General features: G+C 53.8%; 1 non-coding gene and 2 pseudogenes across 1 annotated transcript; 2 read left to right on the top strand and 1 right to left on the bottom strand.

Moving 5' to 3' along the window:
• Window positions 1-822: 822 nt before the first annotated feature.
• Window positions 823-995, bottom strand: LOC142565024 (U2 spliceosomal RNA; annotated as a pseudogene).
• Window positions 996-10,946: 9,951 nt separating this feature from the next.
• LOC142565153 (small subunit ribosomal RNA) lies at window positions 10,947-12,761 on the top strand. Its single transcript, XR_012824836.1, has one exon. It is a non-coding gene; the product is annotated as a small subunit ribosomal RNA (ribosomal RNA).
• A 1,137-nt stretch (window positions 12,762-13,898) lies between these two features.
• On the top strand, window positions 13,899-14,063 carry LOC142565200 (5.8S ribosomal RNA; annotated as a pseudogene).
• Window positions 14,064-21,372: the final 7,309 nt, after the last annotated feature.

The following is a 21,372-nucleotide window of genomic DNA, read 5'->3' as shown; positions in this document are numbered from 1 at the left end:
CAGAATGTTGAGAGGGCAGATTAGATTAGGAAATGTGCAGGGACTACATGGCGACAATTAGCATGTGACCGGGGTACTTGGATAATTATGGGAGAGGCCTTTGCCCTGCAGTGGGCGTAGCCAGGAGGAGGATGATGAAAAGGTAGCAACAGGTCTTCATAACATACAGGTTGGAAAGCTGGAGCACCTTTGAACCCTTGAATATATTTCGCAAGACTTGTCCACACAAGTTTGTTTTCGAGGCGTTCGCTCCCACTGCTGCGAAAATGTGCACACAAAGGCTGCACAGTAGTTGCCAGAAATCGGGCACTCTATTTTTCTTTCACAGGGAATCTTTCTTCCACTAGGGCAGCGGATTTTGGCAGGGCGAGCTTGCGTTGGCGCTGTGGTTTACGGATCCAAGCAATAGTGAACTCAAAAATCCAGTGTTGGCTTTGAGCGGGATTCACATTGGTTGCCGAACCCACGGCTAATCATACACCCCCCCTCCCTCCCCGTCCTATAGTGGCTCATTACAGCAGACAGAAACATCGGATAAATAACAATTCTATTGCTTAGACATATAATTTGCCGATTCTCCCTCCTGGTTCTTTCTTTTGCTGTCATTTTTTTCTCGAAGGCCGTAATTAGAAATTTGCTGGTGCGGCTGTCCCATTTGCGCGGCAAGAAGTGCGACGCTACACACTGGTGGAGTGGCCGTTTAATTACTCTCGTGGTCCGCGAACCGGCATCGTTGCGTATGGTATAGGAATGGTGCGTGTGAAGTCAGTGCTCGCTTCGAGCTTGTGTTCTTCATTTTGATTGAATGAAGTCTCACCTAAGTGAGCGGGGGCCGATCCCGGAGGTAGTGCAATACCGGGCTACCTGCGGCGGAGGTGAAGCAGGCTTCAAGCACTCCGCCAACTTCCAAAAATAGGTTTAATATCGTGGGTCCACATAGAACCCGTATCAGATATTAAGCTGATAAGAACAGATACTATACCAAGGGAAGTTTTTATTCATTCATCATATGGTTTCGTGCAAACACAGATTAACAATGTACAGTTCACTTGCGGTTATACAACTTTCAGGTGCGCTCATAACCTTCGCACATTGCCGGGTTGTTTTACACACAAGGTTATGCTGCATTATACAATGCTAGGGCTACTCAAGGGTCATGAACATTCATTGAAGACAAGGGAAATATTTCCGATCAACCTTTGGACCTTATGCCTCCCATACGTATTCCTGTGGGCTACTATTGTTGCGACACTGGGGGTTGTGTTCTGCACTACATGTTTCCGGAAAAGGGTTTATTTCCGAGTGAGGTGCTGGAGAGGGAACATTAATACGGCATCAAAGGGTACGCGAGTTGCTTATTTTTTTTGATGAAAAATCTTGTGTGCCATCGTTGGAGGAAACTTTCCTCCCCTGTTGCATCAAGTTCCTCATTCAGATGTTCCCACAAGAGCAGGCTTATTTTCTGGAGGGTGGGGTAGGCTGCCCTCACCAGCACTCTACTTACCTCTGCGAGGCATCTGCGTTTCCATATGGCGTACATTGTACAGATAAGTACTAGGTTGGCGAATCTGCCTTTAGTTTTCTGCGCCATGGCCTGAGGTCGTACTCCGAAGATGTTTAGTACCAGTCGCCATACGGCTTTCGCGGCGACGCACTCGAATAGTGCATGGTCTGCAGTTTCCGTGTGGCTGCAGTTGGGGCAGCGATCACTTGGTACGCTGCCCATTGTGTGCAGTCTCTGCCGGGTCGGGAGCACCTTCCATTTCCGTTTGACGTCAAAGTCCTGTACTTCTTTGGGAAGTTTTATCTTTTTTGGTTGGGTTTCCTTTATGTGTTTCATTTTTCCTTCGTCCTCAGTTGATAATTGGGTTTCTGTTATGTTCTCGATGATTCTAGCGGTTGAATCCATGTCTATGTTAGTTCTGGGTGCTTCCTTCTCTAACATGGCTTTCGTGACGGCGGCAATCTTATAGAATTCTGAGGGGAACTCTGCTTGTGGTCCTGGGGTCCTGTTGCAATCAAAAACCCTGCGATTTGTGCTACTCCAATACAACATTAAGCCCTTCCCTATGTAATCGGCTGAGTTTCCTAAGTACCTGGCCGTTTTTACGGCTAGGAGTCGTGTTGTTGCTTTGATGTGCAGAAGTCCGAGGCCTCCGCTCGTTGTTGCTAGTAGCAGTATGTTTCTTTTTAACGGGGGTGGCTTGTTTTCCCAAAGGAAGGCCGTAATGAGCTTGTTCAATTGGTTTATCGTTTTGCTGGGCATGATGCCAACGCGACTGGCATAGTTTGCAAACCCGCATATTGTAGTTCTTGCCACTAGGGCTTTCTCTTGCAGTGTTAGGTTCATTTGTTGTAGATGGGAGATTGCTTGTTTTGCTTTGGCGATGGCAACCTGCCAAGTGGGCTGCGCCACTCCTTTCTGCGTGAAATAAACTCCAAGAACTTTAACGGTATCAACTCGCTGCACGTTCCTTATGGCATCCGGTGGGAAAGATCCGAATATGAGAGCCTTGCTTTTTGCTTCGTTTAACGCAGCGCCAGACAAGAGAGCATACTTTGCAAAGATGGTTCGGAAATAATGCAAACTTGTTTCGTTTCTTACAAAAATGGAAAGGTCGTCCGCGTAGGCCATGATCTTTATTTCTTCCTGTCCCGTCATGGGGAAGCCACGTATGCGTGTTTCTCCGTTTATACTAGCGATCAGAGGCTCAATCGAGAGAACGAACAGGGTTGGGCCCAGAGGGCATCCTTGGCGGATTCCTTTTGTGTAGTTAAAGTTCTGTGTGATGGGCCTGTTTATCTGGATATTACATGTCATGTTGCTATATAGGAGTGTGATTATCTCGATAAAGTCTTGGGGGAAGGAGAACTGTTACATAATTGCGAAAAGATACTTGTGCTTTACCTTGTCAAAGGCTTTCGCCTGATCCAATGAAAGAAAAGCGCCGCTTATCTGTTTTCTTGTTGCGTATTCAAAAACGTCTCGGGTAAGCGTCAGGTTTGCGAACAATGATCTGCCAGGCACTGCGCATGTTTGGTGGGGGGATATTATCCGTGGTAAAACGCGTTTGATTCTGTCGTTCAGCACCGCTGCTGCAATCTTGTAATCTGTGTTAAGCAGTGTTATTGGTCGCCACGATTGGGGGCTATTCGGTTGGGCGCCTTCTTTGAGCAGTAATATGATTCTCCCTTTCCCAAAGGAGGGGGATTTTTCTTTTCGTTTAGTATCATATTGATCATATCGCACAGTGTCTCGCCTACTTCTTCGAAAAAGGTCGTATAAAATCCTGTGGTGATGCCGTCGCATCCTGGGGCTGTATCTTGCGACATGTTTTGAATGACGTGTTTCAATTCTTCCATATTGACGTCATTACTAAATTGTGAAACTGCTTCTTGGTCGAGGTGCGGTAAGTTGTCGCATAACTTGTTCAAGGTTTCGGTATCCGCAACGTTGTCAGACTGGTCCTCCACGAATTGATTCCTAAAGTGAGTTAAAAAAATGTTTTGGATTTCTACAGGGTCGTGTGTAGTCGTTCCATCTTCCCTCATGGCCTCTATTATTTCCCTCGCATCATTTTTCCCATCGCGGTTGTTTTCTTCTGTAATGACTTGTATTGTACATGGATCGCGTTGTGCCTTTCTGGTTCGTTTCTCCAGGAGGCGATCGTACCTTCTTTGCAGCGTCTGTAGATATAATCCGGTGCATGAGGTTACGGCTTCCGCCCTCGTTATAATTTGCATCCTCTGCAATAGTTCCTTTAGCTCGGCAGTGTACCGCCGGTGCCTCGCTTTTCCTTCGGCTTGTAAAGCCGCCGTCCATTTTCCTTTTAGTTCTTCCCAAGTTGATGGGCTCATCTGTGGTGCTCGTTCGGTTATTGCCTTGAGACTTTGCTTTAAATTATTCTTGCTGGCGTCATCCTGCAACAGGGCAGCGTCTAGCCGCCAACGTCCGGGGTGTGTTTGCTGTTCTGGGTGGCCTCTGATTGTGCATATTACCGGGAAGGGGTCGGTCCTTTTCTTTAGAGGGTCCGGGAGCATCGCCACAACACAGGTCTGGAGTTTGGGGACTAGGCAGTCGGGCACGTAGATTCAGTCTATTCTGCTCGACGTCCTGGTGGAGACGCGAGTGGGCTCAAAATGCTCATCATGGAGAGAAAGCCATGCATCTGTAAGGTAGAGGTGGCGGAGGATTTTGCTAAATTCTCTCGCATTGTAGGTTGAACCCCTTTGCCCGGGGCCTCTGATGTCCCTGATGGAATTAATCACGCAGTTGAAGTCACCTAGGCTGACGTGCGGAATTTTGTCAAGAAGCAGTGGGTGGAGTGCTTTAAAGAAAGCATTTGTGTCCGACCGGGTAGCCGGGGCGTAGATGCTTACGAAGCGAATTTTCCTATTATCTATGTAGACGTCTAACATCAGAGTCCGCCCATTTGACCCGTAGAAGCAATGTGCTCGCTTTCTAAACCGTCCCGTCACGAAAATGGCCCCCACGCCGCATGCTCGGGCGTTTGTCAGTGAAAAAAAAGCTTCTACCTGGAAGTCACGTTTAAATGCCTCCACGTCTAGTGGGGTCCTTAAATTAGCTTCTTGGATAAAAAGGATGGTAATGTTCTCCTCCCTCGCAAGGTTTAGGATCTCGCGTTGCTTGTTTTTTTCGCGAAAGCCTCTGACATTGAAAGTGGCAAAGGTAATGTGGGCCATGCACTCTTGGCTCGTTTTCTAACCTAGGCGTTGGATTGTAAACAAACACAAAGGAAGACACAAACAGAAAACCAATGAAAGAAAAGGGGGAGGGTTCTTTAGGTAGCGCGAGTGCTTCCCGGTCATTGGGGGTCCTCTGGTTTTATAGGCCGAGTGATAGGTGGTTTTTACCGAAGAGTTGGGTAGGCAGCAGAGAAAAGGGGGGGTTGTATTCTGCTGTCTTGTCGCGAAGCGTGACAGCTGTAGTTGGGCGGTTTTTTTTTCCATTGCAGTCCACTTACAGGCGAGGGAAGACGAAAACGCGGGTAAGCGCGGTGTATGTTTTTTTTCGTGCTGCTTGTAGTGTCATGCCTTGATCAGGGCGCGGGAGCTTCCCGGTCCGCTATCGTTTCCGTGACGTCCATATCAGTCTCTTTCGTTTGCATAGTTATTTTCTTTTGCGCAGGGGGGTGCTTTCTGGGTATTTTTTTTTGGCATCTTAGTTTCACTGTCACTGCTGGCTAGGTCTTCTTTTGCTCGCCTTTGGGTTTCTGGGCTTGTGCGATCTTTGGCGTGTTTTCTTCCTTCGCCTCCCCTTCTGTTTGAACGAGATCTGTGTCTTTGTGGTTTTGGAGTCTGGGCGCCAACGGTCGGGGCGTTTGGGGTTCGGCCACCGCGTCCTTTGAGTGTATCTTTACCAGCTACGTTTTCTACGTCCTTTTCCTGCTGTAATTTTTGAGGAGAGTTTTCGGCACTTGGTCCGCTGTTAATTTTTTCTTCGTTCAGCGTTTTAGTTTCGAGAGAGAGCTTTTCTTCCTGTGGTTTGGCCTCCGGGATTTCGTACTTTCCGCTACTCACTATGGGCATGTCTTCGAAGGCGTGGCTTTTTTCTGGAGTGTTTTGTTTAATCTCGGTTATTTTTGCCTCGCCGCCGGCGTTTCCTAAATCAGCTGTTCGAACTGGGGGGCGTGGTTCGCTTGATGCTCCCGTGCTTTCAGTTTCGGTTGAGGCTGCGGTTAGATTTTGGGACGCTACGTCATCAGTTATCTCATCACAGCTATCTTCTGGCGAAAGGTTTTCTGTTCGTCGTACGGTCGCTACTTTGTATGCGCCGTTTTCGCTTTCTGTTGTGCTTTCCGCACCTTCCCAGAAATTATGTAATTTTGTTTTTTTGGTGGGGTTGCTAGGTTGGAGCACTTGTAGCTTTGGTGTTAAGCTTTCATTGATCGTCGGGAAAGTCTGGTTTAATTGCGAGCTTGCTGTCTGCTCTTGGTCCGTGGGCGTGTGTCGCCCGACGACGCCTGCGTACGACTTGGGATAGGCTTTCCCGCGAAAGCAAGCCTTTGTGCCGTGGCGGCCTCCGCACTTGTGGCATTCCTCCTCGCAGCCTTCCGTTTCATGCCCAAAGATGCCGCATCGTTTGCAGTATGGGGCGGTGCACATAGTAGCCATGTGGCTGTCAGCTCCACATCTCTCACACACGCGCCTTATGCCTCTGTACTCACACATGACTCTGTGGCCATGGACAGTCATGAAATTAGGAGCTGGTCTGCTCATTTCTATACGCACCACTCTTACACCATTTAGCTTATTCTGGCGGTTAGAGACTTTTGCAAAGGACACGCTTTTAACTTTGCCGTAAGGCTGCAAGGCAAACGACAGGGCGTCTGCTGACATATAGATTGGATAGCGGTACACATTTACGAAGGTGACTGGCGGGCCGACAGCGTCAACAGGGACCTTAACGTGGTTGACGTGAAAACCTTCAGCAACCATTAGCTTAGTCGCCTGTGCGGCGTTTCTCGTGCAGACTAGAAATTTAGCGCCACCGATATGTTGTAACGCTAATACACTGTCGTCCCCCGCAGTCTCTTCAACAGCATCAATAAGATCATCTATGGATATATCGCCCTCAGGGGCGTCGAAAGTAAAACAGTTCTCCCGTAAAGGAGTCTCACTGCGTGTGTCCATGGTGTGGGGGGAGTGGCTGCTTGAAGCACGGCCTCCGGGATTCATGGTTGTACTGGTTACACTTGTCGCGTGCAGCTGGCGCTGAGGCGCCGCTGTACTCTTGTCTTGAAGGGGAGTTCAGCAGGTGGCGCTGGCTCCGCTGTAGGCAGGAGGTTGGCCGGCGGCTCTACAGGGGGCGTTGGCAGGGATGCCGGCTCCCGAGATCATGGGCCGCTCGGCAGGCGCTGGAGAGACCCGCCGGGTTGCTCCGCTGCATGGCAGATGGCGCTCGGGCAGGTAGACAGGCAGGCGGGCGGGCGGGCGGGTTGATCCTGATAGGCGCTTGTAGTCTCCTGGAGGTCCGCCGCAGTCCCGACGCGACCTCCGGGGTAGCACGGATGACTCGTCGAGAAGTTCTTCTCGGCCTGGGGCAGCGTTCTTAGCCAAAAGGCCGAGAAGCGATGTCCTTCACTTCACTCCATTGTACTACTGCCTTGTGGGCGCCCTGCCGACATTGGTAACCTCAGCAACAGCGTGGGCAATTTTATAAAATTCAGCCAGTCTAGAGACTCTATGCTCTCTATCTGACGAATAAACTCGCGACTCCTCAGTCTTTCGCTGTTAACGAAACGCTGTCCTGTAAAAACGAGACCCGAGTGCAAGCTTGTTTGTAAGGCCAAACCAACGACGGCAACCTCGTAGAAAACTGAGCAGGCGAGCGGAAAACACGAGCAAGGGGAATGCTTACTTCCGTCTGAATGCGGCCGCTCGAGGTGACTTTCTTTGAGGCCTTCGTTTCAAGCCCGTGCGCAAGTGTAATATAGCACGCGCATTTCCTTCGTTTCTTTTTATTTACCGCAAGGCCCACTGCAAATTTTGATACGGCACAGGCCGGAACGGATCGCAACGTGTAGAATCGACCGGTAGAATTAGGTAGCATGCCCCATGTACGAAGACGAGCAACATAGAAGTGAATGAAAAAAAATAAATATAGAAAAGACTGCGCACTCCTTCCAACCGGAAACAGAGGGGGTAGAAGAATCGCCATGTGAAGCACAGGTATTGTATATTAACAAAAGTGCTACCTCAATCTTTACCAACATCGCGCGCGCGCGTATGTATATGTATACACACACACACACACACACACACACACACACACATATATATATATATATATACATATATATATACACACATGCACACATGCTAGCATAGCTTAAACGCAGCTGGGAAGCTCAGCCTTACACAAGAAGAAAGCACCACCCCTTTCGCAATCCCAAATTTGAAACATTTAAGTGAGAAACGTGAGTACAGCCAGGTCGTTCGAAACTGGCGCAAAAACGCATTGGCGCCATCAGTGTACGGAACTAGGAAAACCTACGGACTTCGCCATACAGAAAGAAAGGTAGATGGCGCGAGCGAACGAGTGCCAGTGAGTAATGGCAGAAACGTCTTGGGAAGAGAGAAAAAAAAACACGCAAAGGTTGTTGGCTTGTGGCAGCATTCTATTTTACAGCGAGTAAAGAGCATAGCAGCTTCTACAAGAGCAGCGAAAAAAAGAACGTGAGAGAGGGAGACAAACAGGCGTGTTTCCTTAGAATGCAGAGCATGCAGCACACACAATCAAGTGCCAAAGAGACCGGGAAAGCAGATGGCGCGAAGGTGCATGTCGTCAAAGCTTGACAGCAATTTATAAACTACAAGGCGTGCCGAAGTCAACCTACTCTCATCAGGTTGCTCGCGCCTCCAATTGCATTTAAATTAAAATTACAGTCGCCTCAAAGGCAGAGAGAGAGAGAGAGAGAGAGAAAATAAATACACTCGCTTCGTGCAGTTGCACCCGTTCAAATTTTACAGCAAGAGCACTCCCGAAAGCACAAAGCCCGCTGCTGCCTGGCCGGAATGCGCTCGCTTCAGGAAATCGCCGTGCTTGCCTCGGCAACAAGAGGTGTCGCGCGGCACACTGCTCCATTGTAGCACACCGGGAACCGTGCAGACGTCGGCGTCAGCCCCGGCATGGCTTCGAGCGCTCCAAGAGACAAAGTCCGAAACGACGTCAGTCGGGGCGTCGAGCACGCCGCCCGCGCTGGTCGCACTCGTGCTCGGAAATGGCGAAGGGGACCGCGCTAGCGTGCCTTGAATCGGTGAGCGGCGGTACCGCGGCGATCGCGAGAGCTCGTATCAGCCGCGCCAAAGCGAAATGTTGGCGCTCGGCTCGGCGCAGTACGCCGCCTCGTCGCACGAGTACGGCCCCATGGAGGTCTGGCCACTTATCGCTGCCATTATAAGGGGCCATACGGTCCCGGCCGACATTGTCCGCAGTGCGATTTTCGGCTTGCGCGTCTTCGTAGTTGTTTCCGTGCACTGCTGCGGAGTCGGGAATCGCGCCCTGGCACGGCTACGCGAGCGCTCGAAGCGACAGAAGTCCGAAACCACCTGAGCCGGGCCGGCGGGAGCTCGACGACTTTCACGCAACTTTGGCGTACAAGCCGCTGCACGGCCACTACTTAGTCGGCGTCACCGTGCAGAGGGCTGCACTATAGCTCGCCGGGAACCGGGAGAGAACCGGGCGGGCGTCGTCGTCGGCCCCGCGACGTTGGCGCGAGCGCTCGAAGAGACAAAGTCCGAAACGACGTCAGCAGGGGCGGCGGGAGCTCGATACCCTTCACGACACTTCTGCGTGTACACCGCCGCACGGCCGCGACGGAATCGCTGGCATCCTGCTCGCAGCTGCATTGTCTCGCGCCGGGAATCGTGGAAACACCACGCAAACGTCGGCGTCGGCCCCGACATGGCATCGAGCGCTCGAAGAGACAAAGTCCAAAACGACGTCAGCCGGGGCGTCGAGCACGCCGCCCGCGCTTGTCGCACTCGTGCTGGGAAATGGCGAAGGGGACCGCGCTAGCGTGCCTTCAATCGGTGAGCGGCGGTACCGCGGCGATCGCGAGCTCGTATCAGCCGCGCCAAAGCGAAATATTGGGGCTCGGCTCGGAGCAGTACGCCGCCTCGTAACACCAGTACGGCCCCAAGGAGATCTGGCCACTTATCGCTGCTATTATAAGGGGCCATACGGTCCCGGCTGACATTGTACCGCAGTGCGATTTTCGGCTTGCGCGTCTTCGTAGTTGTTTCCGCGCACTGCTGCGGAGTCGAGAATCGTGCCCAGGCACGGCTACGCGAGCGCTCGAAGCGACAGAAGTCCGAAACCACGTGAGCCAGGCCGGCGGGAGCTCGACGCCTTTCACGCAACTTTGGCGTACAAGCCGCTGCACGGCCACTACTGAGTCGGCGTCACCGTGCAGAGGGCTGCACTATAGCACGCCGGGAACCGGGAGAGAACAGGGCGGGCGTCGTCGTCGGCCCCGCGACGTTGGCGCGAGCGCTCGAAGAGACACAGTCCGAAACGATGTCAGCCGGGGCGTCGAGCACGCCACCCGCGCTGGTCGCACTCGTGCTCGGAAATGGCGAAGGGGCCGGGCTAGCTTTCCTCGAATCGATCGGCCGGGGGCCGCCCCGTGGGGGACCGAAAGGCGATCGTTCAGGAAACGGCACTGGCCATTCGCGAGAAATTGCCGTTCGCGCATTCGATGGACGCGCTGCAGTTTCACGACTTCGGCATGGTGCTGCCGACGTAAGCTTTCAATCTTGCTCGCGGCGTTACGAGTAGGCACGATTTCCGCCAAACGCTCGTCGAAAGTGGCACGAGTACGGCCCCATGGAGGTTTGGGTACTTATCGCTGCTATTATATGGGGGTCCCAGAGAGCAGTCGCCCCCAAAGCGACCTGGGTGTTTGATGTGCGGCGGGGCTTCGTGCCCGGCAAGCGTGTCGCCGGTATCGCTCCCGTGGATCCCACAGCTGACGTCTGCAGCCTCATCCGCTTGATGCGTTAGGGGCTGGTTGTCGGACGACGCTTTTTCCACGATATCGAGGTGTGTTCCCCGTCGTCCTCGGACGAGTCAAATACGAAAGCGCCGAAGGTGCGGGCGTGACCCGTCGCCTGGCGGCTTTGCCGTCTCGGCTACGTTGCAAGTGTCGGTCGGTCCACCAGTGCTGCGGGCTCGAGAGAAACCGCAAGCCGCGATCGAGTTGACACAACCAGTCTATCGAGAATGTTGCGTGGTTCTTGCCGCGTGGCGATACCCGGCCCTGCGGGGAGGGCGCCGTAGCGAGCTCGAACGCCGTCGTCTCGGACTGTGCAAAGTGCTACACTTTGCGAGAACGAAGCGTGTTGGGGCGCCTGAAGGTGGCCTCGGCATCGCAAAAACGGCGTCCGGCCTGCTTGAAAGGCTGGACGCGCAGTTGAACGATTACCTGGTTGATCCTGCCAGTAATCATATGCTTGTCTCAAAGATTAAGCCATGCATGTCTAAGTACATGCCGAAATAAGGCGAAACCGCGAATGGCTCATTAAATCAGTTATGGTTCCTTAGATCGTTTCTTCCTACTTGGATAACTGTGGCAATTCTAGAGCTAATACATGCAGTGAGCCTGAAGCCCTTTGGGCGACGGGTGCTTTTATTAGACCAAGATCGATCGGGTTTCGGCCCGTATTGTGTGGTGACTCTGGATAACTTTGTGCTGATCGCATGGCCACGAGCCGGCGACGTTTCTTTCAAGTGTCTGCCTTATCAACTTGCGATGGTAGGTTACTTGCTTACCATGATTGTTACGCGTAACGGAGAATCAGGGTGCGATTCCGGAGAGGGAGCCTGAGAAACGGCTACCACATCCAAGGAAGGCAGCAGGCGCGCAAATTACCCACTCCCGGCACGGGGAGGTAGTGACGAAAAATAACAATACGGGACTCTTTTGAGGCCCCGTAATTGAAATGAGTACACTCTAAATCCTTTAACGAGGATCAATTGGAGGGCAAGTCTGGTGCCAGCAGCCGCGGTATTTCCAGCTCCAATAGCGTATACTAAAGCTGCTGCGGTTAAAAAGCTCGTAGTTGGATCTCAGTTCCAGACGTGTAGTGCATCTACCCGATGCGACGGCTCGGACTGAACATCATGCCGGTCCTTTCTTGGTGCACTTCATTGTGTGCCTCGAGAAGGCCGGTGCTTTTACTTTGAAAAAATTAGAGTGCTCAACGCAGGCGAGTCGCCTGAATAAACTTGCATGGAATAATAGAACAAGACCTCGTTTCTGTTCTGTTGGTTTTTGGAATACGAGGTAACGATTAAGAGGGACAGACGGGGCCATTCGTATTGCGGCGCTAGAGGTGAAATTCTTGGACCGTCGCAAGACGAACTACTGCGAAAGCATTTGCCAAGAATGTTTTCTTTGATCAAGAACGAAAGTCAGAGGTTCGAAGGCGATCAGATAATGCCCTAGTTCTGACCATAAACGATGCCAACCAGCGATCCGCCTGAGTTACTCAAATGACTCGGCGGGCAGCTTCCGGGAAACCAAAGTGTTTGGGTTCCGGGGGAAGTATGGTTGCAAAGCTGAAACTTAAAGGAATTGACGGAAGGGCACCACCAGGTGTGGAGCCTGCGGCTTAATTTGACTCAACACGGGAAAACTTACCCGGCCCGGACAATCGGAGGATTGACAGATTGAGAGCTCTTTCTTGATTCGGTGGATGGTGGTGCATGGCCGTTCTTAGTTGGTGCAGCGATTTGTCTGGTTAATTCCGATAACGAACGAGACTCTAGCCTATTAAATAGGTGCGGGGTTCCCAGCACCTTACAACCTTCTTAGAGGGACAAGCGGCTCCTAGCCGCACGAAACAGAGCAATAACAGGTCTGTGATGCCCTTAGATGTCCGGGGCCGCACGCGCGCTACCCTGAAGGAAGCAGCGTGTCTTTATCCCTGTCTGAAAAGACTGGGTAACCCGTGGAACTTCTTTCGTGATTGGGATAGGGGCTTGCACTTGTTCCCCTTGAACGAGGAATTCCCAGTAAGCGCGAGTCATAAGCTCGCGTTGATTACGTCCCTGCCCTTTGTACACACCGCCTGTCGCTACTACCGATTGAATGATTTAGTGAGGTCTTCGGACCGATGTCCGGCGCGGCCTTTCCGTTGCGCCGGTCTGTTGGAAAGATGACCAAACTTGATCATTTAGAGGAAGTAAAAGTCGTAACAAGGTTTCCGTAGGTGAACCTGCGGAAGGATCATTACCGGATTGTGAAGGGTGACGAGCGCCATTGTTTCAACCCCGTGTGGGTGAAGCAGCTCGCTGCGCCCGACGCTTTCCGCCGCTGGCCCCGCTTGGACGTGGGGACGGCTATACCCGAACATGCCGGGGACTGCCTGAATTTTGAAGGGCGCCCCGTGCCAAATTTGTTGCGCCCAGTGGACGCAGGCTGCAACCTTGGACGGTTGGCTTGGCCGCGCCCGCGGGTAGAAACGGCGTAACGCACAATGGGTGGGCTTTCTGTCCGACTCGGCGCTCTTGCGCGGAAGGGGAGTAAGACGACCCGACCTGCTGCTTTGCCCAGTACGAGGGGAACGGCGAAGCGTGCGGTCGGTCAAGGAACTGACGGTCGAGAGCTGCTGCCGCTTAGTACACACGGAACCGTGGTGCGAGCGCTCTCCCGTCCTCCGCGGCAAACGCTGCCGAGTCTGAAAAGGCTGGCGGTTGCCGGTCGCTTCCTGCGGCGAGTATGGAGTAACGACCCGACTTTGTTGCTGCCCAAGTTCTAAAGGAACGATGTGGCGCTCGGTCGGTCATGGAACTGGCGGTATGAGGGGGCGGCTGCCAAGTACGGAAGGAACCGTGGCCTAAAGCGCTCTCCCGTCCTCCGCAGCAAATGCTGCCGAGCCCGACAGGGCCGGCGGCTGCCGGTCGGCTCCTGCTCGTGACGCGCGAGGTGTCCGAGATTACGGTTCAATGCGACGACGTCTGCAGGCTATTTGCCCGCCGCCGAGGGAAAGGCGGCGTTGCTGCGAAGTACCGAAGGAAACGCGGCTTTGCTACGTCGGAAGCGTTCTGCGGTTAGCGGACTTGTGCGCTTTGGGAAGGCGCCGCACGTCGAAAGAGGAAAAGTACGGCCAGACGAGGGACCGTAGTCCCGGATTCGAACGCACTTGCGGCCAAGCACTTGCTGGCTTCGTCTTCCGCCTCAAGTAGACTTGTTGTGGCTCCGGAGCAGAAAGCCCCTCCCTGACACTGGCCGAGTGGTTTTGGAGAGCTGCGCGAGTACGCACGCCGAAAGAGCACACGCCGAAAGGCGCTCTTCGAAACCACACACAGGGAGACGCCACGTGCCTGAAACCCTGGTTGTACTTACTGAATTGAACAAACTATTTTTCACGACTCTAAGCGGTGGATCACTCGGTTCTCGGGTCGATGAAGAACGCAGCCAGTGCGAGACGGTGTGAATTGCAGGACATACTGAGCACTGATTCTTTGAACGCACATTGCGGCCTTGGGTCTTCCCTTCGTCTGTATTCGTCTGGCTTCGTCTGTCTGAGGGTCGGATCCCATATCAAGAGAGCCTTCGGCGCACAGGGAAGGTGCGTCTGTCGACTCGTTTTGACCGCGTCGGCATCATGGACAGTACGTTGAGCGCTAATGCCACGCACCAGCGACCTCACAAAAAAGGAGACGGTGGCGAGCCGTTGTGCCAAATCTTCGTAGAGACGGAAACCAGGCATTATAATCTACTGCAGGGTGACGTGTGCGCGCCTCTAGCAAGACCGCCGCAGGATGGTGTCGGATACCTGCAGGGAAAGAGCGGTCCAAGCAAGAGGTGCCAACGTCCGTTGCCATGTAGCGCGCACGTTTGCGAGAGAGTCGGAAGCGATCGCAATCTGCGTTGTTTGCCTTCGGAGTACGTCGAGCTCCGGAGCTGGTCGCTCGTTCGTGTCACCGCAGCTGTGTGGGCACCCCTTCCGGGCTTCGTCGCAGGAATCTGCAGATTCTTTCGAGGAGCGGGGAGGAGAAGGGTGGCCCCCGAAAGCGGTTCGCCGCGATAGCGCCGTCTGCGAGCGAGAAGAGCACGGCACGGCGCAGAAATTGCCGCGAAACGGAAAATGTCTCCTTCGAGAGCGTTGGCCGAGCTGACGCGTTCCGTCGTAGTCCGCCGTCGGTCCAAGTGCTTCGCACTCTCTGTCCCCTAAAGACTGGGCCACTACAGTTGGGGCAGGGGCGACGCTACACGAGACGATGCCCCCCGCCAGGTTTTAGTCGTCCCTGCGGTGCCTGCTGAAGCGGCGCGCTGCTAAGGCGATCTTTGCCTCGGTGGTGTTTGGGCTTCAGACACGGTCGCTTACCACGCAACTGCTCGTGCGCCGCACGCGTGCAGGCGGTTCACCGCCTGCCAGCCTCGTCTATAAGTAGTTCCGTGTTGGGCGAAGGACGTGGTAGGGCGTCGTACTCGGTTGGCGCTGGGTTTTCGAACGTGTCGAGTCCTTTTCGGCATACCGCTCGTATGACGCACGCGCGCAGGCGTTGTGCCGCCTGCCAGCCTCGTCCGCAAGGACGTGGCAGGGCGTCGTACTCGGTCATGCCGGAATGGGCGAAAGCGATGTATCCGTTGTCGACCTCAGATCAGGCGAGACAGCCCGCTGAATTTAAACATATCACTAAGCGGAGGAAAAGAAACCAACAGGGATTCCCCGAGATGCTGCGAGCGAAACGGGACCGAGACCAGCACCGAATCCCCCGTCCTTGTAGGCGGTCGGAAAATGTGGTGTATGGGAGGCGACGTTCTCGGGTGTTTGCGACGGTACAAGTCCCCCTGACAGGGGCTTGTCCCAGAGTGGGTGCCAGGCCCGTCTCCGCCGTTGCGCGCCCGGGATGAAGCCTCCCGTGAGTCGGGTTGCTTGAGAGTGCAGCCCTAAGTGGGTAGTAAACTCCATCTAAGGCTAAATACGACCGAGAGACCGATAGTTCACAAGTACCGTGAGGGAAAGTTGAAAAGAACTTTGAAGAGAGAGTTCAAGAGTACGTGAAACCGCTTAGAGTAAAACGGGTGGGCCCTCGAAGCTCGAAAGCGGTGGGATTCAGTCTCCGGAAGACCGCGGAGCCGGCGGCGTCGGGTAAACGGCCCCCTTCGGGGGGCTGTTCCGGCTGCTAGCACGCAGACGCGGTCTCCAGGGTGCGCACTTCCCACCGCCGGTAGAACGCCGCGACAGACGCGGGTCAATGGGAAAAGCACGACTTTGAGTCCGGCTATGGAGGTGACCTGCCCGTCCCTTCGGGGACGGCTCGCGGGAGTTATACCTCGCCGTGCACGAGAAGTTCGTCAACCCGTCCAGGCCCCATGAGCTTCTCCCGGCTGTCGGGAGGCCCGAACGATGACGCCCTCCGGAAACGGAGCGGAGAACCCGCTGGGCAAGCTTGTCGTCTCCTGTCGTCCGGGTTGGTCCCGTGGCGGCGGGTTGGCCGGCGAGAAGCCACTGCGAGCGGGGCGATTCTCCCGCGGAGGCGCTATCGTGGTTTGCGGCGAGTAGGTCGGTAACCCACCCGACCCGTGTTGAAACACGGACCAAGGAGTCTAACATGTGCGCGAGTCAATGGGTCTCTCGAAACCCAATCGCGCAATGAAACGTGAAGGCCCCTTGCGGGCTGCGTTGCGATCCCGGACCGCACAGGGGTCTGAAAAAGGGAGCAGCAACGGCCCGTCCCAGGCGCTCACTCGTCGCCGGGGCGGAGCGAGAGCGCACACGTTGGCACCCGAAAGATGGTGAACTATGCCCGGGCAGGACGAGGCTAGAGGAAACTCTTGTGGAGGTCCGCAGCGATTCTGACGTGCAAATCGATCGTCCGACCTGGGTATAGGGGCGAAAGACCAATCGAAACATCTAGTAGCTGGTTCCCTCCGAAGTTTCCCTCAGGATAGCTGGCGCTCAATGGGAGAGCAGTCACACCTGTTAAAGCGAATGATTAGAGGCATTGGGGTCGAAACGTCCTCAACCTATTCTCAAACTTTCAATGGGTGTACGGGAGGCCTTCTGGGTTGAGGCCTCCCGCTGCGATGGGAGTGCCAAGTGGGCCACTTTTGGTAAGCAGAACTGGCGCTGTGGGATAAACCAAACGCCGGCGTAAGGCGCCCGAGTCGGGACGCTCATGAGAACCCATGAAGGGTGTTGGTTGCTTAAGACAGCAGGACGGTGGCCATGGAAGTCGGAATCCGCTAAGGAGTGTGTAACAACTCACCTGCCGAAGCAACTAGCACCGAAAATGGATGGCGCTCTAGCGTCGCGCCTATCCCCGGCCGTCGCCGGCAGAAAAGCACGAAATGTGGGGGTGCTAAGCCGCGACGAGTAGGAGGGCCGCAGCGGTGGGCGTTGAAGGTGTCGGGCGTGAGCCCGCCTGGAGCCGCCGCTGGTGCAGATCTTTGTGGTAGTAGCAAATACTCAAGTGAGAACCTTGAGGACTGAAGTGGAGAAGGGTTCCATGTGAACAGCAGTTGAACATGGGCCAGTCGGTCCTTAGGGAAAGGAGAAATCCTTTCAGAAGCGGGCGCGTTTGTGCAGCTCAGTCTGTAAATCGGAGACGCCCCGCTGCAACCAAAAGGGAATCGGGTTAACAGTCCCGAACCCGGCTACGGAGATCGGTCCTTCGGGACCCAGTGCGGCAACGCAAACCAGCTCGGAGACGCCGATGGGAGCCCCGGGAAGAGTTTTCTTTTCTCTGTAAGGAGATCGAGTCCCTGGAATGGGTTCACCCCGACATAGGGACGGTGGCTCCGTAGAGCAGTGCGGCTCTTGCGCTGTCCGGTGCGCTCCTGTCGGCCCTTGAAAATCCGAGTGAGGGAGTGTGATTTTCGTGCCGGACCGTACCCACATCCGCAGCAGGTCTCCAAGGTGAACAGCCTGCAGTCGATAGACCAATGTAGGTAAGGGAAGTCGGCAAAACGGATCCGTAACCTTGGGAAAAGGATTGGCTCTGAGGGCTGAGCCGGTCGGGCTGGGGTTCTTGGTTCGGCCGGCAGAAAACAGCCAACTCAGAACTGGCACGGACCGGGGGAATCCGACTGTCTAATTAAAACAAAGCATTGCTAGGGCCGTTGACGGTGCTGACGCAATGTGATTTCTGCCCAGTGCTCTGAATGTCAACGTAAAGAAATTCAAAAAAAGACGCCGACGATTACGTTACTTCCTAATGCGAAATTTGAGCGCAGCAAATAAGCTGTTTCACCTTTTGGATAGATTGAGGCAAAGAAATCGAGCAACACATGTATGCGCTATCAGAATTTTTTTTTTATTTTTCACACGTATTCCTTTAACAAAGACTCCACTAACAGTTCTTGACAGTCATGAAGGAAGCATTGTGGTCGGAGAAATAGACTGATATATGTTCGACTTGGTACACCAATACTTGATTCTCAAAGACGAGATCTATACAAGTGCCTCGCGAGGTTGTCACAGCCGTGGGACGCGTTACGAGCGAGAGGAACGGGATGTTCTCCCGCATAAGTGTTAGGAAATTGCTGTTTGTCTTTATGTCAAGCCGCCACCGATCTGGCTCTCTGATTGCCACCGCACAGGGCGAACGGCAGCGGCAATTTCGGGTCGGGCGGTGCACATATACAGATCCGCCGCCACCGATCTGGCTCTCTGATTGCCACCGCACAGGGGTTGCATTGGAGGAGGAGCGAAGAAAGAAACTAAGTTCGAGCCGGCGCTTTGACAACCGGAGACTCGCAGGAAGAGGGGGGAGGGGGGCGGCGTGTACACCCAGCGGCAAACGATGGGGGCGGAAGCGCGCGCAGCAAGCGGACAACACGATAAAGGGAGGAGGGAAGAGATATTAGCGACTGACTGATGCCGCTGACGCCGATAGTGAGTCAACCCCAGCTGCGGAGTTGGTTTCAGGGACAAGGAATAACCGGCGTGTCGGCAACTGAAGAGCACCCTATCCGCCACACAAGAACAGGGGGGGGACCCTTTCCTCCTCTTTCTGCATGGCGGCGACGGTGTTCTATGCAGTCACGTTATCTTGACTCTCTAGCGGCGTCAGCGGCATCCACCGGTATCAGTCGATCGCTGCTAGCGCTGGGGGGATGAAAGGGGGGCGGAGCTGGTTACGAGGCCGACGACGACGCCGACGCGAAACCCAGGAACGGACGCCAAAGAGCTGCGCTGTAAAAGAGCGGGTAAGCGGCGAGTGTAACTATGACTCTCTTGTGCTGTCTCTTGTGCTGAGGCGTTGTGGCTTGGTACTTCCATGCTACGAGCGGGACGTCCAGCATCGTCCTGTAATCCAAGCGGAGCTCGGGTGGTTGGTCCAGTCACAGGTGGGTCTCCACCCGTCCAAAAGGATGGGGCATCACGGTTTGTGTGCATAAACCGTGTGACCTGGTTAGGAGTACACTTGCGTCTTGGCAGCTGACGCTGGAGGGTGTGGCGACCCTCTGTAATCCAGCTTCTTGGAGGCCGTGCACGTCGGTCAATGGCAGACAGTTGCGCATTGACGCTGGAGGGTGTGGCGACCCTCTGTAATCCAGCTTCGAGGCTGTGCACGTCGGTCGATGGCAGATAGTGGTGCTAGAGGTGGTGCCTAAGGCCGGGGAGGGTTGCGCCTCCTTGTAATCCAAGCATGGAGGCAGACACAACCATCCGAAAGGTAGGTTCGGGATGAGAGGCGAGGTACGTCTAGATCCCAGGTGTCAGGACGACCTCGCCATCTAAAGCCGGGGGACCTTGCGAGCCCCTGTAATCCAGCTCATTGGAGGCTGCGTGAGTGAATTCGAGCTAGGTTGCATGTGTGGTGCCGCACCGAAGTGCAGGAGATCCACACAGGTCACAGGAGACTACGCTGGGAGAGGTGGCGCTCTCGTGTAATCCAAGCCGGTGATCTCGATCAAGGAAGCGCTGCCTGTGTCTTACCTCGTCCCCCCTCCTCGTGGGCGCCTCGGGCAACACAGCAAAGTGGCTAAGAGGGCGAGGAAGCGAAACCACGCCTTCGGGTTTGGGAGTAGTACCATAAGGTGACAATCGGGAGTTTCCTGGTGTCAGGACTCAGGCCTCCTGTCACTGACATGGGAGGCCCTTTTGGGAAAGGGCTGGCGGTCAACCCATCCGCTATAAAAATGTGGGGAGAGATGGCTTCTCAGCCAGAGGCCTGGTGTACAAGGGAATCACCAAGCTCGAGGACGCTTCGGCGCCTGGCAGAGGTGCCTTTCACGGGGGGCATTCGGGGAGTTATCGCCCCCGCCTACTCGAGTACGTGGGCTGCCCACAACACGACGAACGAGGTGACAGTAGTAGGGTGGGCCGTCACGCTCGAAGGTAGGACTTCGGTCCGACGATGACCCAACGTAAATGGGTACAGGATGTATAGCTCTGGCTAGCGACCCGGCCCTGGAATGCGGCTCGGTAAGTCGACATGCCGAGCTGCACCCAGTATGAGCAAAGGTCCTGGGAAGGGCGCCCGGCCCTGACCGAACCGTGTAAGGTCGGGGGGATACTTTTTGGCGGGCCAATACTTCTTATGCCGTAGTGCACGCTTAGGGCGAGACGTGGCGCTATCTGGTGTCTGAAGGACGCCAAAGCCACACCGGACGGTGCCATAGTACTCCCTTAGGGCGAGACGCGGCGCTGGCAGCGCTAACTCACGCTAACGGTCCGCATTCCGGTACAGCCATGCTGTATACAGTACTTTCTTGAAAAGCATGGCTTGCGCCTTCTATTTTCTTTTTTTAGTTTAATTTTTCTTTCCTTAAGGCGCTGAACACTTGGTTAAAATTGTTTCTGCTGCCACTGCTACTGGAGCAAAAAAAAAACATAGGGGGAGTGAATAAGAATCAAACAAGTCACGCACTGATGCCGCTTACACGTAGCCTAAAATCATTTTCTTTTCTTTCATGTCATTTTTCGATCATTTTTTTTCCTGGCTACGTATAATCAGGCCCGTTTCCCTCGAATACGCCACGCAATGGCTACGTATGCACAAAATAATTGCAGCTTAATCTTGCCCGTATCTGTTCTTTTCTTTTTTTTTTAGATATCAGGGCTCAGAATTTTACATCCACTCACGCGTCGTGGGGCGGAGCTAGGGGGTATACATAAGCCAGACATTTGCGGTAGCAGTCTCAGTCTACTGTATCCTGCTACTGTATACTGTATACAGTCTACTGTATATTATGCGCCGCCGCAGCCGCCAGTGCTGTGTTTAATTAATGCCGTTCCATGGCTTTTATGCGCTTAGCGCAACTGGAAATAAATCCTGATTTCTGGAAAAATTAATTAAACTGCTATGAGCCATAGGAAGGAGTTGCCTGAGCATTCTTATGGGAAGTGTGTTGCCTTGAAATAGAATTATTTGTTTAAACCATTCGAGAACTTTGAAGAGAACGTTTCGCCTGACAAAAAAAATAAACAGCCGGTCTTAAAGGAATTAATCGAATTGGAATTCAACCCATAACTTTAATACTAAAAAAAAAGAGAAGAAAAAAATGCTGCCTCTCACGACATCAGGAGCGGATACCGGGCCCGGGGCAAGACCAGCAGGCTTCAGCCGCGCATCGGTGCAGACGACTCCGGCGTGTAGCAGGATACAGTAGACTGAGACTGCTACCGCAAATGTCTGGCTTATGTATACCCCCTAGCTCCGCCCCACGACGCGTGAGTGGATGTAAAATTCTGAGCCCTGATATCTAAAAAAAAGAAAAAGAACAGATACGGGCAACATTAAGCTGCAATTATTTTGTGCATACGTAGCCATTGCGTGGCGTATTCGAGGGAAACGGGCCTGATTATACGTAGCCAGGAAAAAAAAAATGATCGAAAAATGACATGAAAGAAAAGAAAATGATTTTAGGCTACGTGTAAGCGGCA

This window comes from Dermacentor variabilis, chromosome 11 (genome assembly GCF_050947875.1).
Source record: "Dermacentor variabilis isolate Ectoservices chromosome 11, ASM5094787v1, whole genome shotgun sequence".
Taxonomy (NCBI): Eukaryota; Metazoa; Arthropoda; class Arachnida; order Ixodida; family Ixodidae; genus Dermacentor; species Dermacentor variabilis.
This window is presented reverse-complemented; position numbering and strand designations above follow the sequence as displayed.